This window comes from Oncorhynchus gorbuscha, linkage group LG15 (assembly GCF_021184085.1).
Source record: "Oncorhynchus gorbuscha isolate QuinsamMale2020 ecotype Even-year linkage group LG15, OgorEven_v1.0, whole genome shotgun sequence".
NCBI lineage: Eukaryota > Metazoa > Chordata > Actinopteri > Salmoniformes > Salmonidae > Oncorhynchus > Oncorhynchus gorbuscha.
The window spans coordinates 14,891,870-14,909,897 of record NC_060187.1 but is presented as its reverse complement, the minus strand read 5'-3'; positions in this window follow the sequence as shown (position 1 = coordinate 14,909,897).

Here is an 18,028-nt window from a genome sequence, read left to right as displayed (position 1 = left end):
AAATGACTATTCTACCCTTTTTGTCTTCCATCTGCTGTCCTATTGATTGTCTCTCTCCCCTCGCTCTCTCATTCTCTCTATCCCTCTCCCCTCTCTCTCTTGTTTCCACGCTCCCTTGCTCCCCAGTGGTGACCCCAGGCCTGTTGTCTGCTGGCTGGCTAGCGCTGAGCACTGAAGACATAGTTGAGTCAAAAAATACTAACTAGAGTCGGTGATCTGTCTCAATGTGTCTCCTCTCCGTTAGCGAGTTCTGATAATTGTCATGTTGCAGCAGCAGCAGAGGTCATGGTAGTGGTGGTGGTGGTAGTGGTAGTAATGGTGATGGTGGTAGTGGTAGTAATGGTGATGGTGGTAGTGGTAGTGGTATTGGTGGTAGTGGTAGTGGTGGTGGTAGTGGTAGTAATGGTGATGGTGGTAGTGGTAGTAATGGTGATGGTGGTAGTGGTAGTGGTATTGGTGGTAGTGGTAGTGGTGGTGGTAGTGGTAGTAATGGTGATGGTGGTAGTGGTAGTAATTGTGATGGTAGTATTGGTGGTAGTGGTAGTGGTGGAGGTAGTGGTAGTGGTGGTGGTAGTAGTAGTGGTAGTAGTGGTAGTGGTAGTAATGGTGATGGTAGCATTGGTGGTAGTGGTAGTAATTGTGATGGTAGTATTGGTGGTAGTGGTAGTGGTGGAGGTAGTGGTAGTGGTGGTGGTAGTAGTAGTGGTAGTAGTGGTAGTGGTAGTAATGGTGATGGTAGCATTGGTGGTAGTGGTAGTAATGGTGATGGTAGTATTGGTGGTAGTGGTAGTGGTGGAGGTGGTGGTGGTGGTGGTGGTGGTGGTGGTGGTGGTGGTGGTGGTGGTGGTGGTAGTGGTAGTAATGGTGATGGTAGTATTGGTGGGAGTGGTAGTGGTGGTGGTAGTGGTAGTGGTGGTGGTGGTAGTGTGTGATGGTGGTGGTAGTGGTAGTAATGGTGATGGTAGTATTGGTGGGAGTGGTAGTGGTGGTGGTGGTAGTAGTGGTGATGGTGGTAGTGGTGGAGGTAGTGGTAGTGGTGGTGCTAGTAGTAGTGATAGTAGTGGTGGTGGTAGTGGTGGTAGTGGTAGTAGTGGTGGTAGTGGTAGTAGTGGTGGTGGTAATGGTGGTGGTGGTAGTAGTGGTGGTGGTGGTAGTGGTGGTAGTGGTAGTGGTGGAGGTAGTGGTAGTGGTGGTGCTAGTAGTAGTGATAGTAGTGGTGGTGGTAGTGGTGGTAGTGGTAGTAGTGGTGGTGGTAATGGTGGTAGTGGTAGTGGTAGTAGTAGTGGTAATAGTGGTGGTGGTAGTGGTGGTAGTGGTAGTAGGGGTAGTAATGGTGATGGTAGTATTGGTCGTAGTGGTAGTGGTGGAGGTAGTGGTAGTGGTGGTGCTAGTAGTAGTGGTAGTGGTGGTAGTAGTGGTGGTGGTGATAGTGGTGGTGGTGGTAGTAGTAGTAGTGGTAGTAGTGGTGGTGGTGGTAGTGGTGGTGGTGGTGGTAGTAGTAGTGGTAGTAGTGGTGGTGGTGGTAGTGGTAGTAGTGGTTGTAGTGGTGGATGTAGTGGTGTTGGTAGTGGTAGGGGTAGTAGTGGTGTTGGTAGGGGTATTAGTGGTGTTAGTTGTGATGTTAGTAGTGGTGGTGGTAGAGAAAGTGGTTGTGTTTGTGGTGGTGCTGGTAGTAATAGTGGTAGAAGTGGTGGTGGTGGTAGTGGTGTTGGTAGTGGTAGGGGTAGTAGTGGTGATGGTAGTGGTAGGGGTAGTAGTGGTGGTGGTAGAGAAAGTGTTTGTGTTTGTGGTAGTAGTGGTGGTAGTTTTGGTAGTAGTGGTGGTAGTGGTGGTGGTGGTGGTGGTGGTTGTGGTGGTGGTGGTTGTGGTGGTGGTAGTAATATAGGTGTTGGCTGTAGTGGTGATGGTGTTGGTAGTAGTGCTGGTGGTGCTGTAAATAGTGGTAATAGTGGTAGTAGTGGTGGAAGTGGTAGTGGTGATGGTGGTGGTAGTATTGGTGGTCATTGTGATGGTGGTGGTGGTGGTAGCTGTGTTCGGGGTGCTGGCTGAGGTAGTAGTGGTGTTAGTGCTGGTTGTAGTAGTGGTGGTGGTAGAGGTAGTGGTGGTGTTAGTGGTGGTAGTTTTGTTAGTGGTGGTGATAGTGGTGGTGGTAGTGGTGGTGGTAGTGGTAGTGGTGGTGGTAGTGGAAGTGGTGTTGGTGGTGGTAGTGGTAATGGTAGTAGTAGTGGTGGTGGTTGAGGTAGTGATGGTGTTAGTGGTGGTAGTTTTGGTAGTGGTGGTGGTAGTGGTGGTAGTTTTGGTAGTGGTGGTGCTAGTGGTATTGGTAGTGGAAGTGGTGTTGGTGTTGGTGGTGGTAGTGGTAATGGTAGTAGTAGTGGTGGTGGTGGTGGTAGTGGTAGTAGTGGTAGTAGTGATGGTGGTGGAAGTAGTGGTGGTGGTACTAGTGGTTGTGGGAGTGGTGGTGGTGTTGGTAGTAGTGGTAGAGGTAGTAATGGTAGAAGTGGTAGTGGTGATGGTGGTGGTAGTATTGTTGGTTGTTGTGATGGTGGTGGTGCTGGTAGTAGTAGTGATGGTGGTGGTAGTGGTGTTAGTGGTGGTGGTAGACATGGTGGTGGTGGTGTTAGTGGTGGCGATGGTAGTGGTGGGGGTGGTGATAGTGGTGGTAGTTGTGGTAGTTGTTTTAGTAGTGGTGATGGTGGTAGTGCTGATAGTTGTGGTGTTAGTAGTAATAGTGGTGATGGTACTAGTGGTTGTGGGTGGTGGTGGTGGTGTTGGTAGTGGTGGTAGTGGTAGAGGTAGTAATGGTAGAAGTGGTAGTGGTGATGGTGGTGGTAGTATTGTTGGTTGTTGTGATGGTGGTGGTGCTGGTAGTAGTAGTGATGGTGGTGGTAGTGGTGTTAGTGGTGGTGGTAGACATGGTGGTGGTGGTGTTAGTGGTGGCGATGGTAGTGGTGGGGGTGGTGATAGTGGTGGTAGTTGTGGTAGTTGTTTTAGTAGTGGTGATGGTGGTAGTGCTGATAGTTGTGGTGTTAGTAGTAATAGTGGTGATGGTACTAGTGGTTGTGGGAGTGGTGGTGGTGTTGGTAGTGGTGGTAGTGGTAGAGGTAGTAATGGTAGAAGTGGTAGTGGTGATGGTGGTGGTAGTATTGTTGGTTGTTGTGATGGTGGTGGTGCTGGTAGTAGTAGTGATGGTGGTGGTAGTGGTGTTAGTGGTGGTGGTAGACATGGTGGTGGTGGTGTTAGTGGTGGCGATGGTAGTGGTGGGGTGGTGATAGTGGTGGTAGTTGTGGTAGTTGTTTTAGTAGTGGTGATGGTGGTAGTGCTGATAGTTGTGGTGTTAGTAGTAATAGTGGTGATGGTAGCAGTGGTAGTAGTGGTAGTAGTAGTGGTGATGGTGGTAGTAGCTGTAGTGATAGTGGTGGTGGTAGAGGTGGTAGTGGTGGTGGTATTAGTGCTGGTGGTGGTAGTGGTAGTAGTGGTGGTAGTGGTGGTAGTAGTAGTGGTAGTAGTGGTGGTGGTAATGGTGGTAGTGGTAGTAGTGGTGGTAGTGCTGGTGGTACTAGTGCTGGTGGTGGTAGTCATGGTGGTATTGGTGGTGGTGATAGTATTGATAGTAGTGGTCGTGGTGGTAGTGCTGGTGGTAGGGGTAGTGCTGGTGCTGGTAGTGGAAGTAGTGGTGTTAGTGATGGTAGTGGTTGTGGTATGGGTAGTGCTGGTGGTTATTGTGCTGACATTGCTTCCAGAATAACGAGTGTTGCAATGGGGACAGACTTGTTTGAAAGGTGGCATCATATGACGGTGCCACGTTTAAATCAAATCAAATGTATTTATATAGCCCTTTGTACATCAGCTGATATCTCAAAGTGCTGTACAGAAACCCAGCCTAAAACCCCAAAACAGCAAGCAATGCAGGTGTAGAAGCACGGTGGCTAGGAAAAACTCCCTAGAAAGGCCAAAACCTAGGAAGAAACCTAGAGAGGAACCAGACTATGAGGGGTGGCCAGTCCTCTTCTGGCTGTGCCGGGTGGAGATTATAACAGAAGATGGCCAAGATGTTCAAATGTTCATAAATGACCAGCATGTTCAAATAATAATAATCACAGTAGTTGTCGAGGGTGCAGCAAGTCAGCACCTCAGGATTAAATGTCAGTTTGCTTTTCATAGCCGATCATTAAGAGTATCTCTACCACTCCTGCTGTCTCTAGAGAGTTGAAAACAGCAAGTCTGGGACAGGTAGCACGTCTGGTGAACAGGTCAGGATTCCATAACCACAGGCAGAACAGTTGAAAATGGAGCAGCAGCACGGCCAGGTGGACTGGGGATAGCAAGGAGTCATCATGCAAGGTAGTCCTGAGGCATGGTCCTAGGGCTCAGGTCCTCCGAGAGAGAGAAAGAAAGAGAGAAAGAGAGAATTAGAGAGAGCATACTTAAATTCACACAGGACACCGGATAAGACAGGAGAAGTACTCCAGATATAACAAACTGACCCTAGCCCCCCGAAACACATAAACTGCTGCAGCATAAATACTGGAGGCTGAGACAGGAGGGGTCAGGAGACACTGTGGCCCCACCGATGATACCCCCAGACAGGGCCAAACAGGAAGGATATAACCTCACCCACTTTGCCAAAGCACAGCCCCCACACCACTAGAGGGATATCTTCAACCACCAACTTACCATCTTGAGACAAGGCTGAGTATAGCCCACAAAGATCTCCGCCAAGGCACAACCCAAGGGGGGGCGCCAACCCAGACAGGAAGATCACGTCAGTGACTCAACCCACTCAAGTGACGCACCCCTCCTAGGGACGGCATGAAAGAGCACCAGTAAGCCAGTTACTCAGCCCCTGTAATAGGGTCAGAGGCAGAGAATCCCAGTGGAAAGAGGGGAACCGGCCAGGCAGAGACAGCAAGTGTGGTTCTTTGCTCCAGAGCCTTTCTGTTCACCTTCATACTCCTGTGCCAGACTACACTCAATCATATGACCCACTGAAGAGATGAGTCTTCAGTAAAGACTTAAAGGTTGAGACCGAGTCTGGGGTAGGCAGACCATTCCATAAAAATGGAGCTCTATAGGAGAAAGCCATGCCTCCAGCTGTTTGCTTAGACATTCTAGGGACAATTAGGAGGCCTGCGTCTTGTGACCGTAGCGTACGTGTAGGTATGTACAGCAGTACCAAATCAGAAAGATAGGTAGGAGCTTTGTAGGTTAGCAGTAAAACCTTGAAATCAGCCCTTGCCTGAAACAGGAAGCCAGTGTAGAGAGGCTAGCACTGGAGTAATATGATCACATTTTTTGGTTCTAGTCAGTATTCTAGCAGCCGTATTTAGCACTAACTGAAGTTTATTTAGTGCTTTATCCAGGTAGCCGGAAAGTAGAGCATTGCAGTAGTCTAACCTAGAAGTAACAAAAGAGTAACGCCGAGGTCCTTCACAGTTTTATTTGAGACGACTGTACAACCATCAAGATTAATTGTCAGATTCAAGATCTCTTTGTTTCCTTGGACCTAGAACAAGCATCTCTGTTTTGTCAGTTTAAAAGTAGAAAGTTTAACGTCACTGAGCTCTTCATTAAGGTCATTCTACTGCCAATATTTGTCTATGGGGATTGCATGGCTGTGTGCATGATTGTATACACTCGTCAGCAATGGGTGTGGCTGAAATAGCCAAATCCACTCATTTGAAGGGGTGTCCACATACTTTTGTATATATATAGTGTAGATCATTCTGCTACACCAATTGAGCAAACATGCTAAATTGTTTGTCAACAATAAAGTAGTCTTTATACTCTGGTGTCTCATCAATAAAGGATTATTTAGAATTGGTGTCTGTCAACAATAAAGGACCTCTGACCTGCAGTATATGTGTTATAGTGTGCCACTGTAGTGTTTGACTCCATTAGAATTCATGTAGTGGTGGAGCAGACATCTGTTGATGTAGAAAGGGTTTTATAAATACATTTGATTGATTGATTGATTGAGCTGTAGGCAGAGATTGTTGAGATGAGGGGATAGACAGACAGGGGGATAAAGTGATGGAAAGAGAACGAGACAGACAGAGGGATATAGAGAGGGAGAGACAGACAGAGGGATAGCGTGAGGGTCCTTCTGTAGCTCAGTTGGTAGAGCATGGCGCTTGTAACTTCAGGGTAGTGGGTTCGATCCCCGGGACCACCCATACGTAGAATGTATGCACACATGACTGTAAGTCGCTTTGGATAAAAGCGTCTGCTAAATGGCATATATTATTATATTATATTATAAAGAGAGACAGACAGAGTGAGAGAGGGGGGATAGACAGACAGACAGAGTGAGCGAGAGAGAAAGAGAGACAGACACCCAGAGTGAGTGAGTGAGTGAGTGAGTGAGTGAGTGAGTGAGTGAGTGAGTGAGTGAGTGAGTGAGTGAGTGAGTGAGTGAGTGAGTGAGTGAGTGAGTGAGTGAGTGAGGGAGGGAGGGAGGGAGGGGGAGGGAGGGAGTTAGGGACAGACAGACAGACAGGGAGTGAGGGAAGGAGGGAAGGACAGACAAACAGACAGACAGCATGAGGGAGGGACAGACAGACAGACAGACAGACAGACAGACAGACAGACAGACAGACAGACAGACAGACAGACAGACAGACAGACAGACAGACAGACAGACAGACAGACAGTGAGTGAGGGAGGGAGGGAGGGACAGACAAACAGACAGAGTGAGGGAGGGACGGACGGACAGACGGACAGACGGACAGACAGACAGACAGACAGACAGACAGACAGACAGACAGACAGACAGACAGACAGACAGACAGACAGACAGACAGACAGACAGACAAAGAGACAGACAGAGTGAGGGACAGACAGACAGACAGACAGACAGACAGACAGACAGACAGACAGACAGACAGACAGACAGACAGAGACAGACAGACAGACAGACAGGGAAGGAGGGAGGGACAGACAAACAGACAGACAGCATGAGGGAGGGACAGACAAACAAACAGACAGACAGAGTGAGGGAGGGACAAACAGACAGACAGACAGAGTGAGGGAGGGAGGGACAGACAAACAGACAGACAGAGTGAGGGAGGGACAGACAGACAGACATACATACAGACAGACAGAGTGAGGGACAGACAGACAGACAGACAAACAGATAGACAGAGTGAGGGACAGACAGACAGACAGAGTAAGGGACAGACAGACAGACAAACAGACAGACAGAGTGAGGGACAGACAGACAGACAGAGTAAGGGACAGACAGACAGACAAACAGACAGACAAACAGACAGACAGACAGACAGACAGACAGACAGACAGACAGACAGACAGACAGACAGACAGACAGAGTGAGGGACAGACAAACAGACAAACAGACAGACAGAGTGAGGGACAGACAGACAGATAAAGAGACAGACAGAGTGAGGGACAGACAGACAGAGTGAGGGACAGACAGACAGAGTGAGGGACAGACAGACAGACAGACAGTGAGACAGGACAGACAGACAGACAGACAGACAGACAGACAGACAGACAGACAGACAGACAGACAGACAGACAGGTAGGTAGGTAGGTAGGTAGGTAGGTAGGTAGGTAGGTAGGTAGGTAGGTAGGTAGGTAGGTAGGTAGATAGATGTGTGTGCATGTGTGCGTGTGCGTGTGTGTGTGTGTATGTTCTCTGATTGCCATTTGGGTGAGAAAATAGGGGTTCTGAATTCAATCAGCCGGTGACAAGGTTAGGGAGCTCAGCACATGCCACCTTGTTCTCCATCAGAGTCTTTTCAGTTATTGAGACTGGGGGAGATGTACAGAGCAGTGGGGATTGAGACTGGGGAGATGTACAGAGCAGTGGGGATTGAGACTGGGGAGATGTACAGAGCAGTGGGGATTGAGACTGGGGAGATGTACAGAGCAGTGGGGATTGAGACTGGGGGAGATGTACAGAGCAGTGGGGATTGAGACTGGGGGAGATGTACAGAGCAGTGGGGATTGAGACTGGGGGAGATGTACAGAGCAGTGGGGATTGAGACTGGAGGAGATGTACAGAGCAGTGGGGATTGAGACTGGGGGAGATGTACAGAGCAGTGGGGATTGAGACTGGGGAGATGTACAGAGCAGTGGGGATTGAGACTGGGGGAGATGTACAGAGCAGTGGGGATTGAGACTGGAGGAGATGTACAGAGCAGTGGGGATTGAGACTGGGGAGATGTACAGAGCAGTGGGGATTGAGACTGGGGAGATGTACAGAGCAGTGGGATTTGAGACTGGGGAGATGTACAGAGCAGTGGGGATTGAGACTGGGGGAGATGTACAGAGCAGTGGGGATTGAGACTGGCGAGATGTACAGAGCAGTGGGGATTGAGACTGGGGGAGAGGAGTGGTACAAAGTGTCTCAATGTCCCCCATCTTCATACATTACACACACCTCACTACAGACACAGATATAGACAGAGATAAACACAGAGATATACAGACCTCAACATTTTGAGGTGAAACTTATACTGATAGAAAAATAACCTCAATGTTGACATTTATCTGTCATTGTAAATTAAAGCAATCATTTAAAAAATATATGCACAGATAAACATAATTTGTATTTAGCTGAATGCACGCTTTCTTTTGTACAATAATACACTATTGTTCCATAAAACTACAAATAACATTTAACTGTTTAGGGTTAGCCCTGGAGGACTTAAGGCCAAACAGTAAACTAATGTTCTAGCTGGAACTGCCGACTAAGTGGCTGGGACAAGGATGTCCTGACCCCAGTGCCCTCCCCACCAGTCCCCCTAACAGCTTTGGCCCCTGGGTCAGCTCAATTTCCCCCACTGCTGAGTGGTCATTACCAGCCTGGGCTTTGATAAATGCTCACGGCTGCTCAGCGCGGAGTGCAGCATGGCCCAACAGACCAGCCCCATACAGAGAGTTAGGAGGGATAGAGAGAAGGGACGAGGGCGAGAAGAGGAGGGAGAGAAGATGAGGGAGAGAGAGAGAGAGAGAGAGAGCGAGAGAGTGAGAGAGAGAGGAAGGAAGGAAGGAAGGAAGGAAGGAAGGAAGGAAGGAAGGAAGAGATGGAGAGCCAGGCAGCCCCAACCAACCAGCCAGCCAGCCACCCAGCCACCTAGACACCAAGCCACCCAGCCAGCCAGCCAGCCGCCCAACCAGCCAGCTACCCAGCCAGCCAGCCAGCCACCCACCCAGTCACCCACCCACCCCACCCAGCTAGCCACCCAAATAGCCAGCCAGCCAGCCACCACCCAGCCAGCCACCCAGCCAGCCAGTCAGTCAGTCAATCAGTCAGTCAGTCAGTCAGTCAGTCAGTCAGTCAGTCAGTTAGCCACACTACCACTAGATAGATAGGCCCCGGACCCCTGCATGCCTGCACAAGCACACGGCCCTGGCGTTACCTAGCAACAGCACCTCTTTCATTCCCACTCAGAGAGCGAGAGACCGAGGGAGAAAGAGATGGAGGAGGCAGTGTGGAGTAAAAACAAATCAGATGGGGATTGTTGCAGACCCTGCCTTTCTCTCTCTCCCTCTCTCCCCCCCCTCTCTCTCTCTCTGTCTCTCTCTATGTCTCTCTCTATGTCTCTCTCTCTCTCTCTCTCTCTCTCTCTCTCTCTCTCTCTCTCTCTCTCTCTCTCTCTCTCTCTCTCTCTCTCTCTCTCTCTCTCTCTCTCTCTCTCTCTCTCTCTCTCTCTCTCTCTCTCTCTCTCTCTCTCTCTCTCTCCTCTCTCTCTCTCTCTCTCTCTGTCTCTCTCTCTGTCTCTCTCTCTGTCTCTCTCTCTCTATGTCTCTCTCTCTCTCTCTCTCTCTCTCTCTCTCTCTCTCTCTCTCTCTCTCTCTGTATCTCTCTCTCTGTCTCTCTCTCTCTCTCTCTCTCTCTCTCTCTCTCTCTCTCTCTCTCTCTCTCTCTCTCTCTCTCTCTCTCTCTCTCTCCTCTCCCTGTCTCTCTCTTTCTCTCTCTCTCTCTCTCTCTCTTTGTCTCGTTGCCCATATCAGCTGCTACCTACTCCCCTGAGACAATGGTGATGAAAACCTCTGAATGCAATCATCTCACATTTTCCAAACACATTGACCGCTGAAGGGGCTAGTCTGAAGATGCAGAGGACTTGGTTTTGAGAGATTGTCTTAGCTACTATATATAGGGTCTGCTTCCTAGGTCTTCTCCACTTAGTTTTACCCATAAAAATAGAATGACTAGAACATCTAGAATTTTGGAATTTATAGTCATTCAAATTCTATGATTTTACCTCATTTTATGGTCTGCCTAGGTCTTCCCGCTAAATGTTAACCGCCAAGTTGGCGACAGCGGGTAATTCAATGTCCTTAAAATACCTAAACTAGTAAACGCCTTGTAAAATAAGTAACGTTGAACCCACATTGCCCGGTTTGCATGGGCACTAATGTAAATAGATTTACTTTGATAAAATCATGGTTTAAAAAAGGCAAATGTATTTGTATGGTTGTGTGTAAACAGGCAGAATCATTGTTAGAGTTGCAGTAAGGTGCCAACAGGCAGTTTTAATGGGATTAGACTGAGATACATTAAAGTGAAGCATAGGGTGAGAGTTAGGTTGCATTAAATGAAAGGCTGGGTAGGGTGAACTCCTGGGGAGGCTGGGTAGGGTGAACGCCAGGGGAGGCTAGGTAGGGTGAACGCCAGGGGAGGCTGGGTAGGGTGAACTCCAGGGGAGGCTGGGTAGGGTGAACTCCAGGGGAGGCTGGGTAGGGTGAACTCCAGGGGAGGCTGGGTAGGGTGAACGCCAGGGGAGGCTGGGTAGGGTGAACGCCAGGGGAGGCTGGGTAGGGTGAACTCCAGGGGAGGCTGGGTAGGGTGAACTCCAGGGGAGGCTGGGTAGGGTGAACGCCAGGGGAGGCTGGGTAGGGTGAACTCCAGGGGAGGCTGGGTAGGGTGAACGCCAGGGGAGGCTGGGTAGGGTGAACTCCAGGGGAGGCTGGGTAGGGTGAACGCCAGGGGAGGCTAGGTAGGGTGAATGCCAGGGGAGGCTAGGTAGGGTGAACATTAGGGGAGGCTAGGTAGGGTAAATGCCAGGGGAGGCTAGGTAGGGTGAACACTGGGGGAGGCTAGGTAGGGTGAACACTAGGGGAGGCTAGGTAGGGTAAACGCCAGGGATGGCTGGGTAGGATGAACGCCAGGGGAGACTGGGTTGGGTGAACACCAGGGGAGGCTGGGTTGGGTAAACTCCGGGCCACAGGAGACAGGGTGTGGTCACACAATCCAGACAGGGAGTAGGCCTCTGGGGACCTCAGAGAACCTCAGTCTAGAGTTACAGCCTGGCATTAAAGACTAGATGTAACATAATAAATGCAAATCTGTGACGTTCAAATTTGTATGACGTTACGTTTGGTATGATTACATAAGGGCCAACCTTAACCCCTAATCTTAACCGCTAACCCCTAGGCTAGCTAACGTTAGCCACCTAGCTAACGTTAGCCACCTAGCCACCTAGCTAATATAAGGCACCTAGCCACCTAGCTAACGTTAGCCACCTAGCCACCTAGCTAATGTTAGGCACCTAGCCACCTAGCTAATGTTAGCCACCTAGCCACCTAGCTAACGTTAGCCACCTAGCCATCATACTCAATTGGATGTCAAAGATGGACTTTTACTATGTTACGTCTACCCCTGAGTACAGGTTGAGAGTTAGGCTCCTACCCCAGTGTGTGTCACTCTGGCTGGGCAGAGACGGCTGTGGAGTATGGGGCTCCAGGGGCCATCTTTCCCCCAGTGTGGGTAAACAACTCCACGCCCAATGGAAACAGAGACGATGGGAAGACGATGGGAAGACGATGGGATGGGAGGCTGGTTGTGGTCTGTTTATGGGTCCCTTATGTACTGTGTTTACAGACCACACAAAGGGAAGAGTGAAACAAACAAACATGAACACACACACACATATGCCATGTGCCTGCGTCTTCAGGACAATCACACACTCCTGGGGCCCACAGATGATGACAGTCACCGTACTTAAAAAAGAAAAATAAAGACATAAACAAATGGATGATTCACCAAGTCGTCTCTGTGAAAATGTTTTGTTTAAAGCACAAAGCAGGACTAAAAATCTGTGCCACGTCAGACTCCAGGGGCACCAAGAGAGGCCCTCCAGTCTGCATGGTGCCACCATCATCCTGGTGCCACCCTCATTCTGGTGCCACCCTGGTTTTGTCCTGGTCTACTGGATTCTGATGAAGGCTGTTGGCAGTTGAAACGTAATGTTTTTAACCCCAAAGGTTGAATGAAATTAGTAGATTTTAATTGTGAGACCCTCTTTCAGATACTGGGTGTGCATGCGTGCGTACGTTCGTTCCTGTGTGTTTGTGCGTGCATGTCTGTGTATGTGTGCCAGTGTGCCCGTTTTGTCTGAGTGGGTGTGTGTGAGAGTGTGTGAGAGTGACACAGAGGAGGGGATGGAGGATTGATGTGGTGCAGCGAGCTAAAGTACCCCCACACCCCCCCAGCTGGTGTCTCCATGACACAGGGCTGCAGGTTCAGTGAGTGTGTCTGGGAGATCAAGGCACTGTGCCAGTGTACGATAACAGAGAGGTTTACGCACATCTAAACGTGGCACAAGAACTGAACAGAGAAATAATTAGCTAGAGAAATAACGAAGAAGACCATGTTCTGTTTGTATCACTGATGGATAAATTGACAATGAATTGTGTGAGCAGCAAATAATGTATGTAGGGTATGTAGTTCTTATCTTCAGGTTCTTCTCTGTAGCATAGACCTATATTATCCTCTCATGTTTCTCCTGTCTCTACTGTTAGTATCCTCTATACACTCTTAGAAAAAAAGGTGTTATCTAGAGCCTGAAAGGGTTCTTCGGCTTTCCCCATTGAAGAACCCTTTTTGGTTCCAGGTAAAACCCTTTTGGTTCTAGGTAGAACCCTATTGGGTTCCATGTACAACCCTTTCCCCAGAGGGTTCTACATGGAACCCAAAAGAGTACAACCTGGAACCAAAAAGGGTTCTCGTATGGGAACAGCCGAAGAACCTTGATGGAACCCTTTTTTCTAAGAGTGTATAGAGGTGTATGGTTCTATCCCCACCTGAGGCACAGTATGAACATTGGACATCAATGCCCATAAATGGCTAATCAAACATGCAACACACTCCGTCCCTGTATTCTCATTCCCAGTTTGTCCGTACCATAACTCAGGTCTCTTCTCAAACACAACGGCACATTAGTGAGGACCTGCAATTAGAACAGCACCACCTGTAGGACAGGAAAGATATTGCATAGTAATGCAGTACTGTGGGCTGTTGAGAACGCTAGAGAAGAGAGGGAGAGAGGAAGAGAGAGACAGACAGGTAGGCAGGCCTGTGAGATTGCGAGGAGAGGTAGAACACACAAAGAGAGAATGAGAGAGAGAGAGAGATCTTCACAGCAGATTTAAAAAAGGTGTTAAATAAAGTACAACTAGAATATACATATAAAAGCCTGCACAACTTTATTTGTGGTTAATCTCTTATACAATGGGTTATGCACAGCAACCACAGCTGTAAAATAGTAAATAATGGTTACATCTCAGAAAGTATTGAGCTTTTAAGAGGAGTAAAACAAGGCTGTCCATTGTCTCCAAATCTATTTATTATGGTCATCAAAATGCAAGCTATTAAAATTAGATCCAACAAGAACATCAAGGGTTTAGAAATCCAGGAGATAAAAACAAAAGTGTCAATGTCGGCCGATGACTCCAGTTTCTTCTTAAGTCCTCAATCTGAATCCCTGCACAGTCTCATTGAGGATCTTGATCACTTTTCTAGCCTTTCTGGACTAAAACCTAGTTATGACAAGTGCACCATATTATGTATTGCATCGTTAAGACACAATGTTTACACTACCTTGTAGTTTACCAATAAAATGGGTGGATGGTGAAGGAGACATACCTGGTATTCATATCTCCAAAAATATACATTAACTTACCACAGGCAATTTCAATAGAAAGTTTGCTAAAATACAACCATGGAAAGGTAGTTACCATTTAGAGGTAAATAAAGTCTATTTATGGAAAAATGTATTAACTCTTTGGTCCTATCACAGTTTAGTTACTTACTAATGGCACTGCCTGCTCCAGACGACTTGTTTTTTAAAGAATATGAGCAAAACATATTTTACTTTATTTGGAATGCTAAGCAAGACAAAATTAAACATGCCTATTTCTATAATGAATATGAGTTTGGGGGGATAAAATTATGAAATATGAATGCATTAAACCTCTCACTAAAAGCTTTACTCATACATAAGTTAAACTTCAACCCAAAATGGATCTCCAGTAGATCATTAAGAAAGCCTCATCCTTTGTTATAAAATTGCCTTTTTGCCTTTATACAGATGCCAAAAGTGAGCAAAGCTGTCATTGAGGCAAAAGGTGACTATTTGAGGAATCTCAAATCTAAAATATATTTTGATATGTTTAACACTTTTTTGGTTACTACATGATTCCATAAGTGTTATTTGATAGTTTTGATGTCTTCACTATTATTCTACAATGTAGAAAATAGTTTAAAAAATAAACAAAAACCCTTCAATGAGTAGGTGTTCAAAAACTTTTGACTGGTAGTGAAGCAATTTAAAAATATATTTTTTATAAATAAATATGTCCTCTGAAGAGGTGGATGAGTTCAAATAAAATTAAAATAAAAAAAATGTAAATACAAGAGAGGTAGAGAGAGAAAGAAAGAAGGAAAGGAATCAAGAAAGAAAGAAGGAAAGAAAGACAGAAAGAAATGAAAAAGAAAGAAAGAAAGAGAACAGAGAGAGTGTGGGTTGACATACAGACAGAGAAAAAGCGTCAAAATAATGTTGGAATGCACACAAGTGTCCCATTCATTTCTGGAAAAAACTAACAGAACTCACATGTGTACTAAAGATGCCAGTATTTGCCCCCAGAGTCTTTTAACTCCAGACTTCAAAGATTCCTATATGTGTTTAGAGGTTTTTATGTTTGTGCATGTTTGTCTTTGTGTCTGCACATTTGCTAATGTGTGTTTGAGTGTGTAGACAACATACATGCTTTAGTTTTTTCCCCAAAATCCTATGTCGTTGCCAGACAAATTGAGACAAAAGTGAAAGCTTGTTTTTATAGTAGGATAAAGCTGTACTATCAGGTTAGCGTGACAAAATAGCCAGGGGATGTTTCCCTACTGCAGATTACACTGAGAGAGAGAGAGAGAGAGAGAGAGAGAGAGAGAGAGAGAGAGAGAGAGAGAGAGAGAGAGAGAGAGAGAGAGAGAGAGTTCAGAAACAGATTGGCTGTTGAAATATTGTGTAGCCTGGCAGTAGCTCAGAAGCTAATTACCTTAAATTAACAGTAGAGTTTGGTGTGACAGTTCACCTAACTGTTTTTTCTGTCGAAACAGATGAATGGGTTGGTTGGAGTTGTTGCAAGCCCAGGATGCTGTTGACAATCAGATTGTCCATATATAGAGTCCTATTATATTTACTTCTCTCTCTCTCCATCTGTGTGTGTGTGTGTGTGTCAGTGCATGTGTAACAAACAGGATCAGTGAAGCAGTTCTGGCCCAGCAGGTTTCAGGGCCACTGCGTTAAGATTGTGTTTTAAGATTTGACTAAGTAATGTGTTGATATCTTTGTTTATCATCCCCTCACATCTTTTGTGCTCCAGAGTGGCACAGTGGTCTGAGGCACTGCATTTTAGTGCAAGAGGCATCACTACAGTCCATGGTTCGATTCCAGGGTGTACCACACCCGGCCGTGATTTTGAGTCCCATCGGGCGGCACACAATTGGCCCAACGTCGTCCGGGTTTGGCCGTCATTTTAAAAAATTATTTGTTCTTAAATTATACTGTTTACTGTCCTCATCGCTGGTTAGACAGTGTCCTCATCGCTGGTTAGACAGTGTCCTCATCGCTGGTTAGACAGTGTCCTCATCGCTGGTTAGACAGTGTCCTCATCGCTGGTTAGACAGTGTCCTCATCGCTGGTTAGACAGTGTCCTCATCGCTGGTTAGACAGTGTCCTCATCGCTGGTTAGACAGTGTCCTCATCGCTGGTTAGACAGTGTCCTCATTGCTGGTTAGACAGTGTCCTCATCGCTGGTTTGACAGTGTCCTCATCGCTGGTTAGACAGTGTCCTCATCGCTGGTTAGACAGTGTCATCATCGCTGGTTAGACAGTGTCCTCATTGCTGGTTAGACAGTGTCCTCATCGCTGGTTAGACAGTGTCCTCATCGCTGGTTAGACAGTGTCCTCATCGCTGGTTAGACAGTGTCCTCACTGCTGGTTGCACAGGTTTTTATTTGACCTTTATTTAACTAGGCAAGTCAGTTAAGAACAAATTCTTATTTTCAATGACAGCCTAGGAACAGTGGGTTAACTTAACTGCCTATTCAGGGGCAGAACGACAGTTTGGGGATTTGAACTTGCAACCTTCAGGTTACTAGTCCAACGCTCTAACCAGTAGGCTACCCTGTCACGCTGTGTCCAGTGTCCTGATCACTGGTTACACAGTATCTTCATCGCTGGTTACAAAGGGTCCTCATCTCTGGTTACACAGTATCTTCATAGCTGGTTACACAGTGTCCTCATCCCTGGTTACACAGTGTCCTCATAGCTGGTTACAAAGGGTCCTCATCTCTGGTTACACAGTATCTTCATAGCTGGTTACACAGTGTCCTCATCCCTGGTTACACAGTGTCCTCATCGCTGGTTACAAAGGGTCCTCATCCCTGGTTACACAGTGTCCTCATCGCTGGTTACAAAGGGTCCTCATCCCTGGTTACACAGTGTCCTCATAGCTGGTTACACAGTGTCCTCATCCCTGGTTACACAGTGTCCTCATCGCTGGTTACAAAGGGTCCTCATCCCTGGTTACACAGTGTCCTCATAGCTGGTTACAAAGGGTCCTCATCCCTGGTTACACAGTATCTTCATAGCTGGTTACAAAGGGCCATCATCCCTGGTTACACAGTGTCCTCATAATTGGTTACACTGTTTCCTCATCACTTAAATGACTTAAATAATAATAATGCTACTGTTTACTGTCCTCATCGCTGGTTACACAGTGTTCTCATCGCTGGTTACACAGTATCTTCATAGCTGGTTACACTGTGTCCTCATCGCTGGTTACACAGTGTCCTCATCGCTGGTTACACAGTGTCCTCATTGCTGGTTACACTGTGTCCTCATCGCTGGTTACACAGTGTCCTCATCGCTGGTTACACTGTGTCCTCATCGCTGGTTACACAGTGTCCTCATCGCTGGTTACAAAGTGCCCTCATCGCTGGTTACACTGTGTCCTCATCGCTGGTTACACAATGTCCTCATCACTGGTTACACAGTGTCCTCAATGCTGTTTACATAGACACTGTGCACAAACAGCCATGTCAGATTTGAATGAGCTAGCTAAATGTACGGGTGCTAAATGTATGGATGCTAAATGTATGGGTGCTAAATGTATGAATGCTAAATGTATGGGTGCAAAGTGTAAGGGAGCTAAATGTATGGGTGCTAAATGTATGAATGCTAGATGTTTGGATGCTAAATGTTTGGATGCTAAATGTACGGGTGCTAAATGTATGGCTGTTAAACGTATGGCTGCTAAATGTATGGCTGCTAAATGTATGGGTGCTAAATGTATGGATGCTAAATGTATGGGTGCTAAATGTATGGGTGCTAAATGTATGGGTGCTAAATGTATGGATGCTAAATGTATGGCTGCTAAACGTATGGCTGCTAAATGTATGGCTGCTAAATGTATGGGTGCTAAATGTATGGGGGCTAAATGTATGGATGCTAAATGTATGGGTGCTAAATGTATGGGTGCTAAATGTATGAATGCTAAATGTATGGGTGCAAAATGTATGGGAGCTAAATGTATGGGGGCTAAATGTATGGGTGCTAAATGTATGGGTGCTAAATGTATGGGGGCTAAATGTATGGATGCTAAATGTATGGGTGCTAAATGTATGGGAACTAAATGTATGGGTGCTAAATGTATGGGTGCTAAATGTATGGGTGCTAAATGTATGGGGGCTAAATGTATGGATGCTAAATGTATG